Source organism: Microcebus murinus, chromosome 10, assembly GCF_040939455.1.
Source record: "Microcebus murinus isolate Inina chromosome 10, M.murinus_Inina_mat1.0, whole genome shotgun sequence".
NCBI classification, from domain to species: Eukaryota; Metazoa; Chordata; class Mammalia; order Primates; family Cheirogaleidae; genus Microcebus; species Microcebus murinus.
The window spans coordinates 6570684-6590269 of NC_134113.1; the positions used below are offsets into that span (position 1 = coordinate 6570684).

Consider the following 19586-nt stretch of genomic DNA (forward strand, 5'->3'; position numbering starts at 1 on the left):
GCAATCCTCCCACCTTGGCCTCCTAAAGTACTGGGATTACAGGCGCCTGGCCTTTCTCCTTTTTAGTTGGGAAGGATGGCAGGAAGCAGAACAGGAACTGGGCCTAGAGCCTTCTGAGGTTGTGGGCAGGTCCTGAAATCCTGGGGCTTCACGCCTGGTGTCCAGGAAAGTGGGTCAAGGTACCCAGTGACCTGGAAGGTGTTCCTCCTCAATACTCATGGACAAAACCAGGAATGTTTTCAGCAATAAATCAGATTGTGGGAGTAAACTATTTACTACTTTTTTTTTGAGACAGAGTCTCACTCTATTGCCCAGGCTAGAGTGCTGTGGCGTCAGCCTAGCTCACAGCAACCTCAAACTCCTGGGCTCAAGCAATCCTTCTGCCTCAGCCTCCCAAGTAGCTGGGACTACAGGCATGCACCACCATGCCCGGCTGATTTTTTCTGTATATATTAGTTGGCCAATTAATTTCTTTCTATTTATAGTAGAGACGGGATCTCGATCTTGCTCAGGCTGGTTTCGAACTCCTGACCTTGAATGATCCACCTGCCTTGGCCTCCCAGAGTGTTAGGATTACAGGCATGAGCCACTGCGCCCAGTCATCTTTCTATTTTTAGTAGAAATGGGGTCTTGCTCTTGCTTAGTCTGGTCTCGAACTCCTGACCTTGAGTGATCCTCCCACCTCACCTTGAGCGATCCTCCTACCTCGGAGTGCTAGGATTATAGGCATGAGCCACCACACCCGGCCAGGTGTAAACTACTAAATGTGACACTGATAGGAGTTCTGAAATAGGCTATCATATCTAATAATATATTCAGATCTAACCTTTTATCTTAAAATAGATTATATGTATCTTCTCTGATTCAATGTGAAAAATTTTTGCAAAACCTTTGGTTATTTTGAGAAGCTAGCATAATTTTTTTTTCTTTTCAAAGTCTAACACAATTCTAAGCTGCATAAAGTAGACAGGTAACCCTAGCAGCTAAGACAATCCAATATGCTACATAATGCTTTTACATTTTTTTTTTTTTTTTTTGGTAGAGCCTTACTATGTTGCCCAGGCTGGTCTTGAACTCTTGGCTTCAAGTGATCCTTCTTGGGATTACAGGTGTGAGCCACCACAGCCAGCCTACACTTTTTAAATACTAGTAAGAATAGGTTCAAGGGAACCTGACTAAGAGCTGAAAGTACCATCTATTTCCTTATAGCTTGTACTAAATTTATATGTGATAGCTTGACTTTCTGTGAACATCTAATGGATATATTCACCACCTTCTCTTTCTTTTGGTGAAATTAACATTTCTGCATGAGCCAGAAACTAATTTTAAAAATTTACCTTTTCTCTCCTGTGGCAGCTCTTTCTCGTGGCTTTGAGCATCACAGATGCGTGGCAGCTCCCACACTTGTATCTTGCCAGAACCTCTGCCCTGGACAGTGCCCAGCTGTCTTTGCGACATCCCTGTGTGCACGTCCATGTCAGGCTTGGCACGTCCGGTGCACGCACCTCACCTGGCCTTCAGGCCCACTCCCTCTGTGTCTGCCCCTCTCAGCGGACGGCAGCTCCGTTCCCAGTGGCCCAGGCCAAGACCCGTAGCGTTGCTCTTTTTTCCTCCTCTTTCACCCGAGAGTGGGTTTGGCACGAGAGGCTCTTGTCTGCGTTAAAATAAAATCAGAATCTGCCTGCTCCTCACCTCTGCTGCTGCCAGCCAGAGCCACTCCCATCGCCCACCTAGAATACCACGGCAGTGCCTCCACCTGTCACCTGCCTTCTCCTTTTGTCTCTAAAACCTATTTTCAGCACAGCAGCTGGAGTGATGTCCCGTTCAAAACTTTGCACCGGCTCCTCCCCCCAGTGAGTGCCGGCGTCCTCGCCACGGCCCCTCAAGTCACGGCAGATGCACCGCCCAGCTGCAGGGCGTGCAGCAACACGCCCGGCCTCTTCTGTCCTGGCCCCCACGCTGCAGTCCCCTTAACTGGGTGCCCGTCCTTCCTGGTGATCCCCGTGGCCAGCTGTTCCACGCCTTGAAGTCTTTTTTTTTTTGAGACAGAGTCTCACTCTGTTGCCTGGGCCAGAGTGCCGTGGCGTCCGCCTAGCTCACAGCAACCTCAAACTCCTGGGCTCAAGCGATCCTCCTGCCTCAGCCTCCCGAGTAGCTGGGACTACAGGCATGTGCCACTATGCCCGGCTTATTTTTTCTATGTATTTTTAGTTGTCCAGCTAATTTCTTTCAGGCTGGTCTCGAACTCTGGAGCTAAAACGATCCTCCTTCTACCTGCTGTCTAATAAAAAAAAATAAAAAGAAAGAGAAAAAAATAGAAAATAAAATTTAAAAATGAAAATAAATAAATAAATAAAGTGATCCTCCTGCCTCGGCCTCCCAGAGTGCTAGGATTACAGGCATGAGCTGCCGCGCCCGGCCACCTTTGAGTCTTTACCTAAATGTCACCTCCTCTCTACCCTGACCACCTGACTTACGTGTCAGCCCACCCTGGCACCCCAGAGCCCCCATCCCCTCTACCTTCTCTTTTCCGCTCGCGTTGTCACTTTTCAGCATACTACAGGGACAGTTTATTTTTCGTGTCTGTTATTTGTCATTTGTCTCCCTCTGCTGGAACATAAGCTCTACAAGGGCAGGGACTTTGTTCTGCCCTTGGTTGCACGCCATGTGGCCGGCGGCGCCAGCAGACCCTTGCTAAACTGAATGAATGAATGAACGAATGCTCACAGCCAGTCACCTCAGGGCTCTGCCAGCCACGGGGCTGGATTCTTACTGGGGTTGTCCCCACGTGCATCTGCTCGGTGCCACTGACAGCCGCCTTGGGGACCCGTGCGGGTCACTGTTGGCCCTTTCTGTTTCCGGTTCCCCTCTTTGAAATGGTGCAGTAGCTTTATGGAGCGCGGATGATAGTTTGTGAGGGCTGCAGCCCAGGGCCACACGCTCAGCTCAGGAGCTGGACTGCCCGGGTTGGAATCCTGGCCAAGCATGTGCCTGCTGTGCGACTCTGTAAGAGTTACTTGCCCTCTCTGAGCCTTGGTTCCCTCATCATAGATTGGGGATAAGAGTCATGCTGAACAAGTTAATTCAAATAAAGGCTTTGGCTGCTGACGGCCTGCAGCATGTGGTTAAATGGGAACACACAATAGCTGCTATCCCTAATAATATGAATACTGGGCAAAATATCCTGCAGAAAACATTTGCCTTTCAACTTGCAAGGTAATTGAATATTTGGTACAGAATGAGACGTGAGGGGCCTACTCAGAATGGGAATGTGCCAGTTCTGGAAACTTTACACTTAATCTCTTCAGTGTCACAGAGGTTTAGACGTCAGTGCATATTTGACTCGGAAGATTTGGTTCCTGGAAGGCTTTTAAAAATTAGGTAAAAGTATATGGAAAATATGAAGTACAAGAAGATATTTTTTTCCCCAACAAAATATACAGTTAGAATATTTACAGTGGACGTTGCTGTAATTGATCAAGAAATAGTTCTGGAACTTATGAGCCCGGGAGAGATTCGGTGCCCTCAGTTTTGAGTAAGCCCCCGCTCCTCCAGGTCAGAGATACCCACGTGCTAAGGCTTCTTCCTTGGACCGTGGTTGGTGAGAGATGTGCGGAGGGAGGATGAGTGGTGTGTCCCACGGTGTCCCCAGGACTTCGCCTTGTTGCCCAGACTGCAGCGAGCCTTGGGCACCTGCCTGTTCCTTGCCAATGCCATGCAACTGCCTGTTAGCCCAGGCGTGTGGCACCGTCAGCCCCCACCAGCCTCTGGGTGTCCTTCCAGAAGGCTACTTCTGGCTGAAGAACTGGTCCTCGGGCTTCATGGGGAGGCGTCTGGAAAGGATTGTGGAAGTAACTCAGCTCTCTTCACTGAAATGGTGGCCTTGGTGGGCACCATGCCCGGCCAGGGTCTGAGCTGTAGGAAGACAAGAGACAGAACAGGCTGCAGCTTTTCAGCTGGGTAGGGAAAGGGACCTGCTGACACTGGAACTCATGCCCTTTGGGGACACTCACTGCCAGCTGGAGAATATGGCCTGCGATGCGTGACTTTGTGGTAGCAACCACCTGCTAGGCAGTAGCATCTGACCTAAGTGTCCCTTCTAGGATACCCAGACCTGCCTTGCTGTTTGTTATTGTTATTTTTCTTTTTTTTGAGACAGAGTCTCACTCTGTTGCCCAGGCTAGAGTGCCGTGGTGTTAGCCTAGCTCACAGCAACCTCAAACTCCTGGGCTCAAGCGATCCTCCCGCCTCAGCCTCCCGAGTAGCTGGGACTACAGGCACATGCCACCATGCCCGGCTAATTTTTTCTATATATTTTTAGTTGGCCAATTAATTTATTTATATTTTTAGTAGAGATGGGGTCTTGCTCTTGCTCAGGCTGGTTTCGAACTCCTGACCTCGAGCAATCCGCCCGCCTCGGCCTCCCAGAGTGCTAGGATTATAGGCGTGAGCCACCGCACCCGGCCTGTAATTTTTCTTAATGGTGGTTGTACATAGAGAGTTTAAAAGAAAGTCTGAGGCCATCTGTTTGATCCTAAATAGATCAATGGTCCCCTACTGCTGGCCCCATGGAGGGTTTGTGACTCTTCTTTCAGCACAATTAATTCCTTTTCCCTTTACAGCTTTTCAAAGGGCAGGATGGTAGGGTTTTTTTTTTTTTGGAGACAGGGTCTTGCTCTGTTGTCTGGGCTAGAGTGCTGTGGCATCAGCCTAGCTCATGGCAACCTCCAACTCCTGAGCTCAAGCAATTGCCCTGGGACTACAGGCACGCGCCACCACACCCAGCTAATTTTTCCATTTTTAGTAGAGACGGGATCTCACTCTTGCTCAGGCTGGTCTCAAACTCCTGACCTCAAGCGATCCTCCCGCCTCGGCCTCCCAGAGTGCCAGGATTACAGGTGTGAGCCCCGGCGCCAGCCAGCATGGGGATTTTGGACTGCTAGCATGTTTTCTCCTAATACATACCTGCAAAATCAGACACAGATCACAAGCCAGGGGGGATCAACTTTTATTTCCGACTTGCTCAGAGTCCTCATTTCCCGTCACAGACATCTCCCGTGCGCCTTTCTCAGACAGCACAAACGAATCCTTTACAGGCCTGTGGCCAAGCCGAGGCTGGTCTCGGGGTGTTAGTTTCACAATAAACCTAGGTGTCAGTAGAAGCGCATATATAGCAGTATAGGTTTTTTCCTCTCCTTTCCTCCCAGAAAACTCCAAGTCAGCCTCAAATGGGATGTCACAAAATATATTCATGGGTATACGGAACACAGGAAGGGGAAGCATCTGACGTTCTCCTCACAGCAGTGCTTTGCGGGTGGGTACCCGCTCAGCAGGCAGCCCGGCAGCCCCGCTAACTGATCTTTGCAATCCCAGTAGGGCAGAGTCCCTGACACCTCGGCGGGACTGGGGAGTGTTCTCAGCTCAGTAGCGTTCATCTTTCCTCACAATCCCACACTGCCCTAGCAAGGCAATTTGCATATATTTTCTAGGGTCATCGATTTCTTTAGCAAACATGCGTGGGGAGGCCCCTGGCATGTGGCCGAGTCTAAAGAGAAAGGGAAAGTAATTTCAGGGCTTTCACCATTGAACAGAATGCTCCGCTGAAAGGCTGGCTCCTAGGTCCCGGTGTGAGTTGAACCCTTAACCTTGTGGAGCAGGAAGTTAAGTCCTCCAGAAAGGAAATCATTTATTCAGTGTCTCTTGCTTCAACCTGTAGGGTTTTCTTTTCTTTCTTTCTTTCTTTCTTTTTTTTTTTTTTTTTTGAGACGGAGTCTTCTTGCTCTGTTGCCTGGGTTAGAGTGCTGTGGCATCAGCCTAGCTCACAGCAACCTCAAACTCCTGGGCTCAGGCAATCCTCCTGCCTCAGCCTCCCAAGTAGCTGGGACTACAGGCATGCGCCACCATGCCCGGCTAAGTTTTTCTATATGTTTTTAGTTGGCCAATTAATTTCTTTCTATTTTTAGTAGAGACGGGGTCTTGCTCTTGCTCAGGCTGGTTTCAAACTCCTGACCTTGAGCGATCCTCCTGTCTTGGCCTCCCAGAGTGCTAGGATTACAGGCATGACCCAGGGTGTCTGGCCTCAAAGCAGATTTTTTTTTTTTTTTTTTTTTTTTTTTTTTGAGACAGAGTCTCGCTTTGTTGCCCAGGCTAGAGTGAGTGCCGTGGCGTCAGCCTAGCTCACAGCAACCTCAAACTCCTGGGCTCGAGCAATCCTTCTGCCTCAGCCTCCCTGGTAGCTGGGACTACAGGCATGTGCCACCATGCCCGGCTAATTTTTTTTATATATATATCAGTTGGCCAATTGATTTCTTTCTATTTATAGTAGAGACAGGGTCTCGCTCTTGCTCAGGCTGGTTTTGAACTCCTGACCTTGAGCAATCCGCCCGCCTCGGCCTCCCAAGAGCTAGGATTACAGGCGTGAGCCACAGCGCCCGGCCTCAAAGCAGATTTTAAAAAACTTTTGGTACCTTGGGCATCCTTTTAAAGTAAGTTTGCATTTGGACATGAATTGTTCAATTGTGTGTGTATCTAAAATACATAGTCCCACAGACAGCTGAGGGGTGGATGTGGCGCCCTCAAGGGCCGTGGCTTCTCTGAGAAGAGATGGAACAGCTCATGTTTTTCACAAATATTTCCATCCCTGGCTCAGCACATGGACCCTGTGCTCCAGGTCTTTGTCTATAAAATGGATGCTGACAAGGAACTTTGCAAATAGAGACTAAAAGGGACCAAAACCACAACCTGACAAAAACACAAAAATACCTATATATATGAATTATCCAATAATCTTTATCCAAAGTGTCTTTTGAAGATAACAATTTTAAACAGAGTTTGGCCCACATTTTTTGTAATTATACAATTAGCAGGCATAAGGATTTTGAAAAATGTTTCTTTTTTGCATATGAATATTTTTAAAAATTTAAAGACCACAAATATATGTCCCATATAGGTTGTCTATTGTGCATGATTCCAGTGGACTTAAGGATTTTCTTTCTTTCTTTCAACAACCCCTTCCAAATGATTAAGAATTTTTTCTCTCAATGGTGCTTAACAAATACTTTGCAACTAGTAGTGGGAAGCTCCGTGAGTCTTGGTGAGAGTCTTGGTCTTAATTCAGAATGATTTTGCCTTAGCAAACTGCAGAACTATGATAGCATAAGTTAGGTCCAGATTTAAACATTCTTAGAAAGAAATAGCTGCAAAACAGATTTAGTAAGGGAAGGTTAAAATGACTTTTCTGGTGTTAGGAACCTTCTATTTTGGTTATAGAAGGACATTTTGGCTTCTAAATAGTCATATTTACTATGGATCATTTGATCATACTTTCACAGATCTTTAATTATGCTATTTTATAAGTTTAGTTAATGAAAGAAGAGCTTCACTTGAGGGATGATAAATACTTCCATCTTCATTACTCCTGGCTTGTGATAAAAGTTGAAATTATTTACTTTGGTCCCAATTGTATTTACAGGAAGAGTCAAAACATCATTTTATTCAATTCTGGTAGATAAGGACCTGCCCCCAAATTATCTTAATAAACTTGTCTTTATAGTACACATGAATAGTTTTTAAAAAGATGGTAAAATGGCTGGGCGCGGTGGTTCACACCTGTAATCCTAGCACTCTGGGAGGCCGAGGCGGGTGGATTGCTCAAGGTCAGGAGTTCGAAACCAGCCTGAGCGAGACCCCATCTCTACTAAAAAGAGAAAGAAATTAATTGACCAACTAAAAATATATATACAAAAAATTAGCCGGGCATGGTGGCGCATGCCTGTAGTCCCAGCTACTCGGGAGGCTGAGGCAGGAGGATTGCTTGAGCCCACGAGTTTGAGGTTGCTGTGAGCTAGACTGATGCCATGGCACTCACTCTAGCCTGGGCAACAAAGTAAGACTCTGTCTCAAAAAAAAAAGATGGTAAAGGATCATTTTAAGTAGTTACATTTTGTTACACTTTGTTTAATTCAGACTTTTCACTGGTTCAGTTGAGCCTTTCCCCCAGATGGGCCAAATTGGTCTAATTACCCTACACAGTGGCCTAGGCCTACGCAGTGGCCTAGGCTGGGCATTGCTTCCCGACCAGGCTGGTTGGCAGAGCGATGATCCTGTTGGTTTAGCAGTAAGTTCAAGGTAATTCAAGCTCTCCATGTCTGAAGTCCCGCTAGTGGGACTCCTCGGCGACTTTAGGGGCAAAGGGATAAGAGGAATTTTTAAAACATAAGAAATGGGGATTCCCTTGGGAACTTCATGCCGGGGAGGGGACAGCGTAGGGATCTGTCCCTCAAGCACTAGTGAGGGCCGCCTGTGCCCCAGCCTAGGACACGACAGAGCCTTAAGGACCTGCCCAGTGACAGGTAGAGAGGGCGAGGTCTGGGGCTCACGGGGCTTTGTAATCCCGTCAGTCTTCTCTGCTGAGCCGGGGTTCAGTGGGAATAAACAGAGGCGCCTTCTAGACAGAAAGGGAAATGAGCCGCTGCAGAGAACAACTGTGCTCCCTGAGCGTCCCAGCAATGCCGCCAGCTCGGCCCCTGCAGGGGAAGGGGCGCTGCAGACACGGGTCTCATTGCCTTTCCTTGTAAAGCCGTTCCCCAAAGGCTTTCGCTGCTTTTGCTTGGCAGAGCAAGGGAAAATAAGACGTTGTAAATGTGTTCCATTGTCTTCCCGGTGACAGAGCAGCTCCCCCAGCATGTTTCCAAAGCGTCTGAGAGCAGTTGCTCCCTTCTTCTCTTAAAGTGCTGCAATAATGAGTAGGAAGAAAAAGTGCTTGTTGCAAAGCGCTGATTATTATGGGTCTCTGAGCGTTCTGCATCCACCTGCTGAGGAAATCATGGCTTTGAGCGTTCAGGGATTTATTGCTGTGCAAGTTCATGTGCAAGTTTAGAAGGCCTAAAAGATGGGAACCAACTAATATTGAATTACAGAGGCAAAGAGGGTTGAGCATTTGAAGGGGCACAGCGTAATTAAAACATCTAGTACATTCTCCTCCTCGGCCCCCCATCCCCACCTAGGGACAGTGATATCCCACGTCCCTTTGGCCGTGGCCCTGCCGGTAACTATGCAGATGACACATTTTCTAGGGCGAGAGCTAACTAAAGCTTGGGGTCCTTGGCTATTATGAGCACAATGTGTTGCAGCTGTCGTCTTACGAGACCAGCTGGAAGGAAGCCCCTCCCAGGCTTCCAGCCCCTGAGCTTGGGCCCAGCTGAGGCAGGGTGGTGGATTGGAAAGAGAAGTGGCAGCTGGATCACAGCGTCTTCCTTTTCCCACATACCTGCTGTGGATTTGAGGAAGTTCTATAAACTTTCAGGGCCCCAGTGACCTCCTTTACCAAATGGGGGGTGGCCAGGGGGCTCCTTGGGCTCTAAGGCCATCTGAGTAGCAGGACACAGCAGCGAGTGCCCACTGGCAGGTGATGGAGTTCCAGGGAACCCGGGACAGAGCAGCACCTGCCCGAAATGCCAGTTTCCTCCTTCCCAAAACTCCTTTGCACTGTGGCCTTAAGTCAGCCCCACAGCTCAGGGTAGATAGAACCATTTCATAGCACGAGCTTGTGTGTATTGTCAACGGACAAGAACCCAAACTCTGTAGAATAATTTAAAGAGGTTTATTCTGAGCCAGATATGTGTAACTATGGCCTAGAGAGCCATGCTCAAGAAGCCTTGAGCGAGTAGTCTCGCTGTGGCTGGATTACTTTGGTTTTATACATTTCAGGGAGACAGGAGTTACAGGCAAAGTCATAAATCAATACATGGAAGGTGTACATCGGTTCGGCCTGAAAGGGTAGGACATCTGGAAGCGGGGAGTACAGATTATAGGTGGGTTTCAAGATTTTTTGATTTGTGATTGGTTAAAGAAATGAAGCGTTGTCTAGTGGGTTGGAATGTGTTAACTTAAGGAAGTCTGTTAATCAGAGACAAGCTGCAGGACATATACCCAGACGCAAGTGGTTCATTGGGTGAATTGAGGACCTGCGGGCTGGGTTAAGCTTTGTTTTGCACAGCCTAAGGCCTGTTCCTCAGTCACAAAGGAACAGGAAGGGAGGGGGGCATGACAAGGCATGTCTCATCGCCCTTGTCACAGCCAGCACCTGAGCTTTAGGTATTTCTGGGGTCTTCTTGGCCAAGAGGGGGTCCACTGAGTCAGTTTCGGGGGCCTAAGATTTCATGTTAGTTCACAGTTTGCTAATTAGCAGGCATGGAGATCAAACACAGGTTCTCCCCAGGTTTTCTAAGACAAGCACTTTACAGAGAGACGCAGACCTGGAGGAGGCATCTGGAGGATTGAAACTGCATGTGTCGTTGCATTTTCGGTAAAAATAGTTCTGGCTGCAGTCACAGGCTGGGGGAAGGGTGACAGGCGGTGGGGAGGTGGAGTGTCTCTCGTGTGGAGCCATAACCAAGAAAAGTGGGTCTGAGAAGGTGGCTCTGAGCTAAGGAAGCTCAGGGAGAGTAGGGGAGGATGCTCGGGGAGCCCCAGCCAGGGGGGCGTGTGGAACTGAAGGGGCACCGAGTTGCAAAGCACCCCACCGAATTTGCATCCACCTGGCACCTGTGAACTAGACCGATTCAGAAATAGGGTCTTTGGGCCGGGCGCAGTGGCTCACGCCTGTAATCCTAGCTCTCTGGGAGGCCAAGGCAGGCGGATCGTTTGAGCTCAGGAGTTCGAAACCAGCCTGAGCAAGAGCGAGACCCTGTCTCTACTAAAAATAGAAAGAAATTAATTGCCCAACTAATATATATAGAAAAAAAAATTAGCCGGGCCTGGTGGCACATGCCTGTAGTCGCAGCTACTCGGGAGGCTGAGGCAGGAGGATTGCTCGAGCCCAGGAGTTTGAGGTTGCTGTGAGCTAGGCTGATGCCACGGCACTCACTCTAACCTGGGCAACAAAGCGAGACTCTGTCTCAAAAAAAAAAAAAAAAAAAAAAGATAGAAATAGGGTCTTTCCAGATGTTGTCAAGTTCAGAGGAGGTCACACTGGGTTAGGATGGGCCAGTGACTAATGTCCCTGCAAGAGGAAAATTCGCACACAGACACTGCTGCAGAGGGACGGCAGCCACGTGAAGACGGATGCAGGGATCGCAGTGGTGCTGCCACAGGCCACAGAATGCCGGGGGTTAGGGTGTACGGTGTACGAGTCTGCCGGGGCTGCCAGAGGAAAATGCCATCAACTGGGGCTCGAATAACAAACATTTATTCTCACAGTGCTGAAAGCTGGGAAGTTCAAGATCAAGGTGCTGGCAGATTTGGTTCCAGCAGGTGAGGACCTGCTTCCTGGTGTTCAGGGTGGCTGCCTTCTCACTGTGTCCTCCCGTGGTGGGGAGGCGGAAGGGAGGAGGGAGAGGGAGGGGTGTGGGAGAGAGAGATCTCCCCTGTCTCTTTTATTTATTTATTTTTTTTGAGATAGAGTATCGCTCTGTTGCCCGGGCTACAGTCCCTTGGCGTCAGCCTAGCTCACACCAACCTCAAACTCCTGGGCTCAAGTGATCCTCCTGCCTCAGCCTCCCGAGTAGCTGGAACTACAGGCATGCGCCACCATGCCCAGCTAAGTTTTTCTATATATTTTTAGTTGGCCAATTAATTTCTTTCTATTTTTAGTAGAGACAGGGTCTCACTCTTGCTCAGGCTGGTTTCAAACTCCTGACCTTGAGCGATCCTCCTGCCTCGGCCTCCCAGAGTAGCTAGGGTTACAGGCATGAGCCACTGCGCCCGGCCCCCTGTCTCTTCTTATAAGGGCTCCGCCTTCAGGACCTCATCTAAACCTAATTACCTCCCAAAGATCTCGCCTCCTAGTAACATTGCGTTGGGGGCTAGGGTTTCAACATATGAATTTGGGGCAGGACACAAACACTCAGTCCATATGGCCAGAAACCACAGGAAGCTAGAGGGGGCAAGGAAGGATTCCTTCCTCGATTTGACACCTTGGTTTCAGACTTGATTTCAGCATCCAGAATGGTAAGAGAATACAGTCTTGTTTTAAGCCACCCAGTTTGTAGCTGTTTGCTACTTTGACTGCAGCAGGAAACTACTACAGGAGAGAAGTCTTCAGAGTGAGCTGGGAGCCCATATCTGCCTCTTGCATCCTTGGCCTCCCCCTGCCTCCCAGGGTCTCATTTCCTCCTCTTGCCTCCTTCCCTCCTCCACTGGGGTCAGGGCACCAGCACAGTGCAGTGTGGGGCCCCTGCCCCTCTCCCGCCTCGCCTCGGGAGGTGACACCTTGATGGCCCTCACACGTTAGATCCCATTTTTGTCCGACCACATTTCTACAGAGTTGTCCATACTTTGTTGAGCCTGATCATAAAAATGCAGTTTCCCGCGTATCTTTGGGTCTTCATTCCGAAAGCTCCCGTGTCACTTAAAACTACGATCACATAAATTTGCATGCCTTATCTCCTGTTAATCTGGCTCCTGTCAGCTGATTTTCAGCAAAACTTCAAAGTTACCCAGGAAACACGAGTAAGTGCTTCCTTGAGTTCTGTGAGCCGCTCGAGCAAGTGAGTCCAACCCAGGGAGGGTGTTGTAGAAACCCTGATTTCCCTAGGCAGCTGGTCGGAGGCGCAGGCAGAACACAGGCGCTCAGTCTCTCGGGGTCTGACGCTGCCTCCAGGTAGACAGTGTCAGAACCGCGTCGGATCAGAGGACACCCAGCCAGTGCCCGCTGCAGAACTGCCTGCCTGCTGGGGAGGGGACGTCCCCACACAGCCGGGGACAGAAGCAGTGGGTCTTCTGTGGTGATTGTCGCAGCTTGAGAGCAGAAGAAAAAGAGCTTGTTTTTTCCTCCGTATCTACACATGTACGTAACATCTTGTTTCCTCCACAGACTTTTCAAATCTAGAAGTTTCTAATTGATTTGCATGTTTCCACCTCTCTGCAGGTGGGAGATGCACAGGGCAGGGACCGTGCCCGTCTTGTCCAGCTTCCGGCCCGTACGTACCCAGCGCTAGTAGGCATTCAACGTGCATGGAAAGGAACTAGTATTTTAATCTTCATTGTGACAGTAAGAAATCTGAAACAAAAGAGATTAAATAAACAATTTGCCAAAGTCATCGTTGCTGCGCGTCACAGCTGGACATGGATCTAGATGTCCCACTTCTGCCGCCGCAGTGCCTGGCTGGGGACTCGCAGCCCCCGTGCCGACTTCCTGGTTCATTTTCTTGCCTTCGAAATTTGGTGCCACAGTGAAGCCCTGTTCTCAGAAGTGCCCCGGTTAGACAGCGCCATTGATTGGAAATTGATTTCACAGAGAAAAGCATCAGGTGGTCCTGATGCAAGAGGGCACTGAACTGTCCTACTGCTCTGGGCTGGATCCTAAAGAACCGGTAATGTCACCTCTGTTCCCGCCGCCGAGGCAGAGGGGAGGCTGAGGATGGGTCTCTGGAAGCAATGTTTCTGAATTGCATGGATGAGCTATTTTTTCCTTTTCTTCACCTTCTGTTCCCTGTGAGAATTCATCTAGCAGTGCTGCCTGGGGAGCTGCCGGGCAGATCCCACCGGGGAAGGCGAGAGGAGCTGCCTGTGGTCTTCCGAGGAGATGCCTGGTTTCCTCTCCCGGCCCAGGTCGAGTGTGACTGCCACACCACTGTCAAACACGAGTTTGGCTCTGTGTGTGAGGTGGCTGCATTTTAATAATGTGTGATTCTCATGGATTTGTTCTATGAAGTTATTTGAGATCTGACTGTATGGTGCAGACAGTTGCTACTCATTGATAAGGTGACCTTTTAAACTTGCTGGGTGGACTAACTGATTCACCCTTCAAAGAGAAGGGGTGGATTTATTTGACTAATTCTTATATAATTCTTATCTTATGACAGACTGCATATGCAAAGGGACAATGGCCGGAGCATATATCAAAATAGAACTTGGACCCACGACCTGCAACAAGACCTGTCCAAGAACCAACCCCCTTAACTGCGATCAACACCGTGGGATGCCAGCCTGTCGTGAGTCAGACCTGCAGGAAGCCAAATGGCCGTCTCAAGCGACAATCCAGGAAGCTAAACAGTAACTCAGTAACAAGCCAAAATGCACAGGACTTGATTAATAACCAAGAGCTTTCCTAATTTTTGCCACTGCTTCTGACTTAGGGCTGACCAGAGAAAGCCAGATATGTATCCCTAACCAATCGCACGAGTGGCCCCACTTCTAGTTGGCGGCCAGCAGGGGAAGCAGCGTCTAAAATGTGCGTACCTGCGCCTGCCCAGTTCCCACTCCACAGCTTGCCCGCTCCGCTCCGCTGCCGCCTGTGCATCTCGCCAAAGCGCAGCGGTGGTGGCAACTCCCTCGCTATAGCAAGTTCAGGAAAAATAGCCTTCGCTTTTCTCACTTGGTTGGTCTTCGCTTATTTCCAGTTAGCAGGACTGAGGCGATTTAAATACACATCCATGTATGCGTAAAATATGCACACACCCACAGAAAGCACAGAGATACTTGTTATTTTTAAAGCTAGTTTTAATCTGCAAATAACTAAAATTTTAATTGCAGAATTTTTTGGCAAATATCTAAGTAAAAGTGTGTCTAAGCCAAGCGTGGGCACTTTTCCAGACACTACTGTATCCAAAATGTCTTGGCTCTAAATTTGCAGAGAGTTATCTTCAAAGTGTAACCTCTGCTTTGGTTTGATTGAGAGAGGGGGGCTAGTCCCCGGGAGGGGAGCACCCCCCTTCTCCAGCACACTGCTGCCTCAGGATGGTGAAACCAGACAGATGCCAGACACTTCGGGCTGGGGGCTGCGGGCCGTGCATAGCGGAGACCTTTCTCTCTTCCTCACATGGGCTTCCACAGTCTGAAACCACACGTGGGCAGAGACACAGAGGGCTTCGGGTGCCGCCGGACAAGAGGGACTCTGGGGTCAGGGTAGGAAGGGGAGGGCTCCGTGAGGTCCCTGTGAGGTGGGGAGGAATGAACCAACCGAAGATCGAATTGGTCCCTGTGAACTAAAATAAATTAAGGTAGCCTGCAAATAATTCAGCTATGACCAAGCATATAACATTTTTATTAAAACTTTCTATCTAGGCCGGGCGCGGTGGCTCACGCCTGTAATCCTAGCACTCTGGGAGGCTGAGGCGGGCAGATTGATCGAGGTCAGGAGTTCGAAACCAGCCTGAGCAAGAGTGAGACCCTGTCTGAAAGAAATTAATTGGCCAACTAATATATATAGAAAAAATTAGCCGGGCTTGGTGGCGCATGCCTGTAGTCCCAGCTACTTGGGACGCTGAGGCAGGAGGATTGCTTGAGCCCAGGAGTTTGAGGTTGCTGTGAGCTAGGCTGACAGCATGGCACTCACTCTAGCCTGGGCAACAAAGCGAGACTCTGTCTCAAAAAAAAAAAAAAGAAACAAAAAAAAACTTTCTATCTAAATCCAATTTCTGAACGAATGAGATTTAACGCTATGACTCGGCCGGTGACCTTGTTAGACCAGAGTCAGGATCTGGAGTGTTCTGCAGGGGGATGTGGCTTGGAGAGTCGCCTGCAGGCTGCTCCCTGCGTTGTATCACCTTAGAATCACGGGGGCCTGGAACAGGGCTGAGCGATTTGACGCAGATTTGTGACTGTGTCCACACCACCAGCTGTCTCGCATCCCCCATCCCCACCCCACGCTCCCTGCCTTTCTCCACCACAAGGGCAATGCCCGACCTCAGCGAAGCTCTCCAAGTCAGGTGCATTATCACAGTAACCTTAATGAGTAAATATTCCTTTTGGCTGTGCCTGATAAAATCCTTTTTTTTTTTTTGAGGCAGAGTCCTTACTCTGTCACCTGGGCTGGAGTGCAGTGGTGTCGTCATAGCTCACTGCAACCTCAAACTAATTTTTCTATTTTGTGTAGAGACAGGGTCTCAATCTTGCTCAGGCTGGTCTTGAACTGCTGACCTCAAGTGATCCTCCCACTTTGGCCTCCCAGAGTGCTAGGATTACAGGTGTGAGCCACTGCGTCTGCCCCTGATAAAATCCTTCCTAGTGGGCCGGGCCCGGTGGCTCACGCCTGTAATCCTAGCACTCTGGGAAGCTGAGGTGAGAGGATCGTTTGAGCTCAGGAGTTCGAGACCAGCCTGAGCAAGAGTGAGAGCCCCGTCTCTACTAAAAATAGAAAGAAATTATCTGGACAACTAAAAATATATATAGAAAAAGTTAGCCGGGCATGGTGGTGCATGCCTGTAGTCCCAGCTACTTGGGAGGCTGAGGCAGGAGGGTTGCTTGAGCCCAGGAGTTGGAGGTTGCTGTGAGCTAGGCTGACGCCATGGCACTCACTCTAGCCTGGGCAACAGAGTGAGACTCTGTCACAAAAAAAATGCGAACTGCGCTACCCCATTGGGCTGATGCGAGGACTGGACGAGTCAGGCGTTCAGAGGGGCACCCGGCACCCGGCGGGCGCGTGACGCATCTTAGCTGGTAAAATGCCAGCCTGTCGGCGGCGCTGGGGGTTGAGGTGCGCACGGTGGGCGCCACGCTCGGACCTCGAGCGCTGCAGACATCCCCAAAGGTCACCGTGTGAGGGAGAGGAAGGGACGCGGCAAAAGTCACGTGGTGGCTGAGAACGTTGAGATAAACCCTGAAGTATGTGGCAGAGAGGGCTTTGGGGTGCTGCAGTTCACCCTAAGTACCAGACGGGGGCTGTCTGAGGAAAGCGCGGCCACTCGCGCGGGCGCAGCTCGGTCGGCCCGGAAGGCCGGCGCCGCGGCCGTGAGGGCACGCGCGTTACAGGGGACCGTGCGCGAGGAAAGTCCTTGCGTGGGAGTGTATGTGGCTCTTATGTGAGATTTCCTGGTTACACACAGCAGTTCAGATGTGTCAAGGAAAGCCAAAAGCTCAGAATCAGGTTACGCTGGCGGGAAACGGTGCTCTGGACTGGGAGGCCGCTGCCTGTGGAATCGGGAAGACCCCCTTCTCGCCTGAAAGCTCAGTCCCCGCGCTGTGGCCTCGCCCGCACGCAGACTTGGTCTTCACGCTCAGGGGCAACAGGGTCTGTTTTCCCTCCCCACACTCCTTACGATGGAGAGCACAGCTATCCCCGAAGCAAACAGAAGCTTCTGGCTAAATAGGAGAAGGAAAATCACTAATACATTTAAGGCTATGTCCCTCTTCTCCCTCTAGCCTGGCACTTATGACAAACGCACTGACCCTTTTCCTTGCCTGTTGTCCCAAATAAAGTGTAGTTACTTAGAGGCAAAGGACAGCTCTCACCCATTTTTTACGTCAAGTGCCTAAATACTGTGCCTGGAACCGTGTAGGTTCTCCCAGGCTTGGGTGGATGAATGGCTGGGCGGGCAGATGGGTGGTGGGCGAGTAGGTGAGGGGATAGATAAAAAATAATTGTGGTTCTGTCAGTAAATAAGGGGGCAGAATGGATAACAGGTACGCTGCGGACAGTGGCAGCTAGAGGAGGCTGCGTTTTAGCCAAACCTTACAGGAGGGGAAGGAAACAGAATAACCAAAGGTACGGAGACGAGAGATTACCTACCAGGGGCAGGGGATGGCTCACAGTAAGTTCTGGATAAATGTTAGTCTATCATCATTACTATATATAAGCAGAGGATTCTGTAGAAAGGATTTGTATTTAACTTAAACTGTGAATAAATATTGCATTATAGAATGAGGCATGAAACTGACTCGTAAACGTGAGCTATCGTTGCTTTTGAATCTCTACTCTAGCTGTGTTATGTTCCTTTTGTTCACTCTTAACATGCTTGTGCTTTCTCCTTTATTCCTTAGCCGCTCTTGCCAGAGATCTGGCGATTTTATTAGTCTTGGTAAGGAGCCAGCTGTGGTTTTGTTAATCTGCTATTAGTTTTTCCTTTGATTAATTTCTCTTCTTATCTTTATGATTTTCTTATTTCCTTCCTTCTACTTTTGTTTTTGTTGTTTTATTCATTTTTTTCTTCTAGCGTTGAACACTTAAGCTCATTAATTCTGAATCTTCTTTTCCAATGTGCATAGTTAAGGCTATAAATTTCCCTCTGCCTACGCCTTTAGTGGTATCCTTCTAGGTTTACCACACAGTGATTTAACTGTCTCTCAGTCCTAAATATTTTCTGATTTCCCTTATGATAGCCTCTTTAACTTTTATGTTAGGTAATCTATGAATTTCAATTTCAGAACATACGGGTTTAAAAAATAATTTTATGATTTATTTCTAATCTTATTGCATCATAGTCAAATACCAATTCATTGTATGTGTTGAGGATGGCATTGTGATCTACTACACATGCAATTTTATGAAAGTTCCTTGTGTGTTTAAAAATGTATGCTTACTAATTCTTGGAAATAGGAGTCTATTATCGTCCATCAATCTTTAGGAGAATATCTTCATTTGGGGGTCCTGAGTGACGTATATTACGTAGGTTATTATTTTCTGCTGTGATGGTGCCTATGGCGGCTGTGGACCGTGGACCCTTCTCAGGAACCTGCTGCAGGGAGCACGGCTGACAGCAGCCTCCAACTGTAGCACCCTCAGACCACCCTGGCATCCAAGCTAAAACCACATTCCTGCCCTCCCACACCGGTTGCTCCCAGCTGATCCCCAAGGGGGTACTAGAGCAGGACCACTTCTGTCGATGGGAGACTCCTCTAATTGGGAAGTCCTTGCTTGGGGACTAGCCATCACCTGGCCAAAGCTTCCTCAGAGCCGTGCTGCAGCCCGCAGCTTCCTCCTTCCTTCCCTCTCGCCTTGCACACGTCTCAGCCCTGCCTTCCTGGTCCCTGGCTCTCCTGGCTCTCCTGCTTCTGCGCCGCTGCCCTTCAGCCCTCACAGATGTTTCCTTGAAGAAATCTCTTGTGTATCTATCTCTTGTGTTCTTGGCATCTGCTTCTTGGAATCCAAACTAATACAGAGGATTTGTCCATTTCTCCTTGTAATTCTGACAATTCTTGGCATGTTTTGGGTGCATAAAAGTTCAGATTTGTTATACCTTCTTGATGAGCTGTTCTTATTATTATATGTAATAATCCTTTTTTTTTTTTTTTTTTTTTGAGACAGAGTCTCGCTTTGTTGCCCAGGCTAGAGTGAGTGCCGTGGCGTCAGCCTCGCTCACAGCAACCTCAAACTCCTGGGCTCAAGCGATCCTCCTGCCTCAGCCTCCCGAGTAGCTGGGACTACAGGCATGTGCCACCATGCCCGGCTAATTTTTTCTATATATATTAGTTGGCCAATTAATTTCTTTCTATTTATAGTAGAGACGGGGTCTCACTCTTGCTCAGGCTGGTTTTGAACTCCTGACCTCGAGCAATCCACCCGCCTCGGCCTCCCAGAGTGCTAGGATTACAGGCGTGAGCCACCGCGCCCGGCCTGTAATAATCCTTTTTATCCTATGCACAGTTTATTAAAAGTGTCTCTGTCCCTGAACAATACATAGTATTGTTTTATGTTTTTCAAAATTTAAATAAAGTTATCATTTTGAAGTATTCCTCTGTAATTTAGTTTATGTTGTTGAGATTTATTCATGTGGAAACATGCAGTTGCAAGTTATTTTTACTGCTCTACATTAATCTGTTACATGAATAAAATGCAATCTATCTTCTCTGCCACTGAAGGATACTTAGTTTATTTGCAACTTTTCTTTATTATACATAATACTACTGTGCACATTCTTATACATTCT

The 19586-nt window shown here is 48.7% G+C and overlaps 1 long non-coding RNA gene across 1 annotated transcript in view; it reads left to right on the forward strand.

Annotated features, from left to right (window-relative positions):
• LOC105858574 (uncharacterized) overlaps positions 1-18935 on the forward strand; it is a 41995-nt gene extending 23060 nt beyond the window's left edge. Inside the window, exons 3-4 of the long non-coding RNA XR_001148171.3 lie at positions 12869-13313; positions 13806-18935. This is a non-coding gene — a long non-coding RNA (uncharacterized LOC105858574). The remainder of the gene's footprint in view (positions 1-12868; positions 13314-13805) is intronic.
• The last annotated feature ends 651 nt before the right edge of the window (positions 18936-19586 follow it).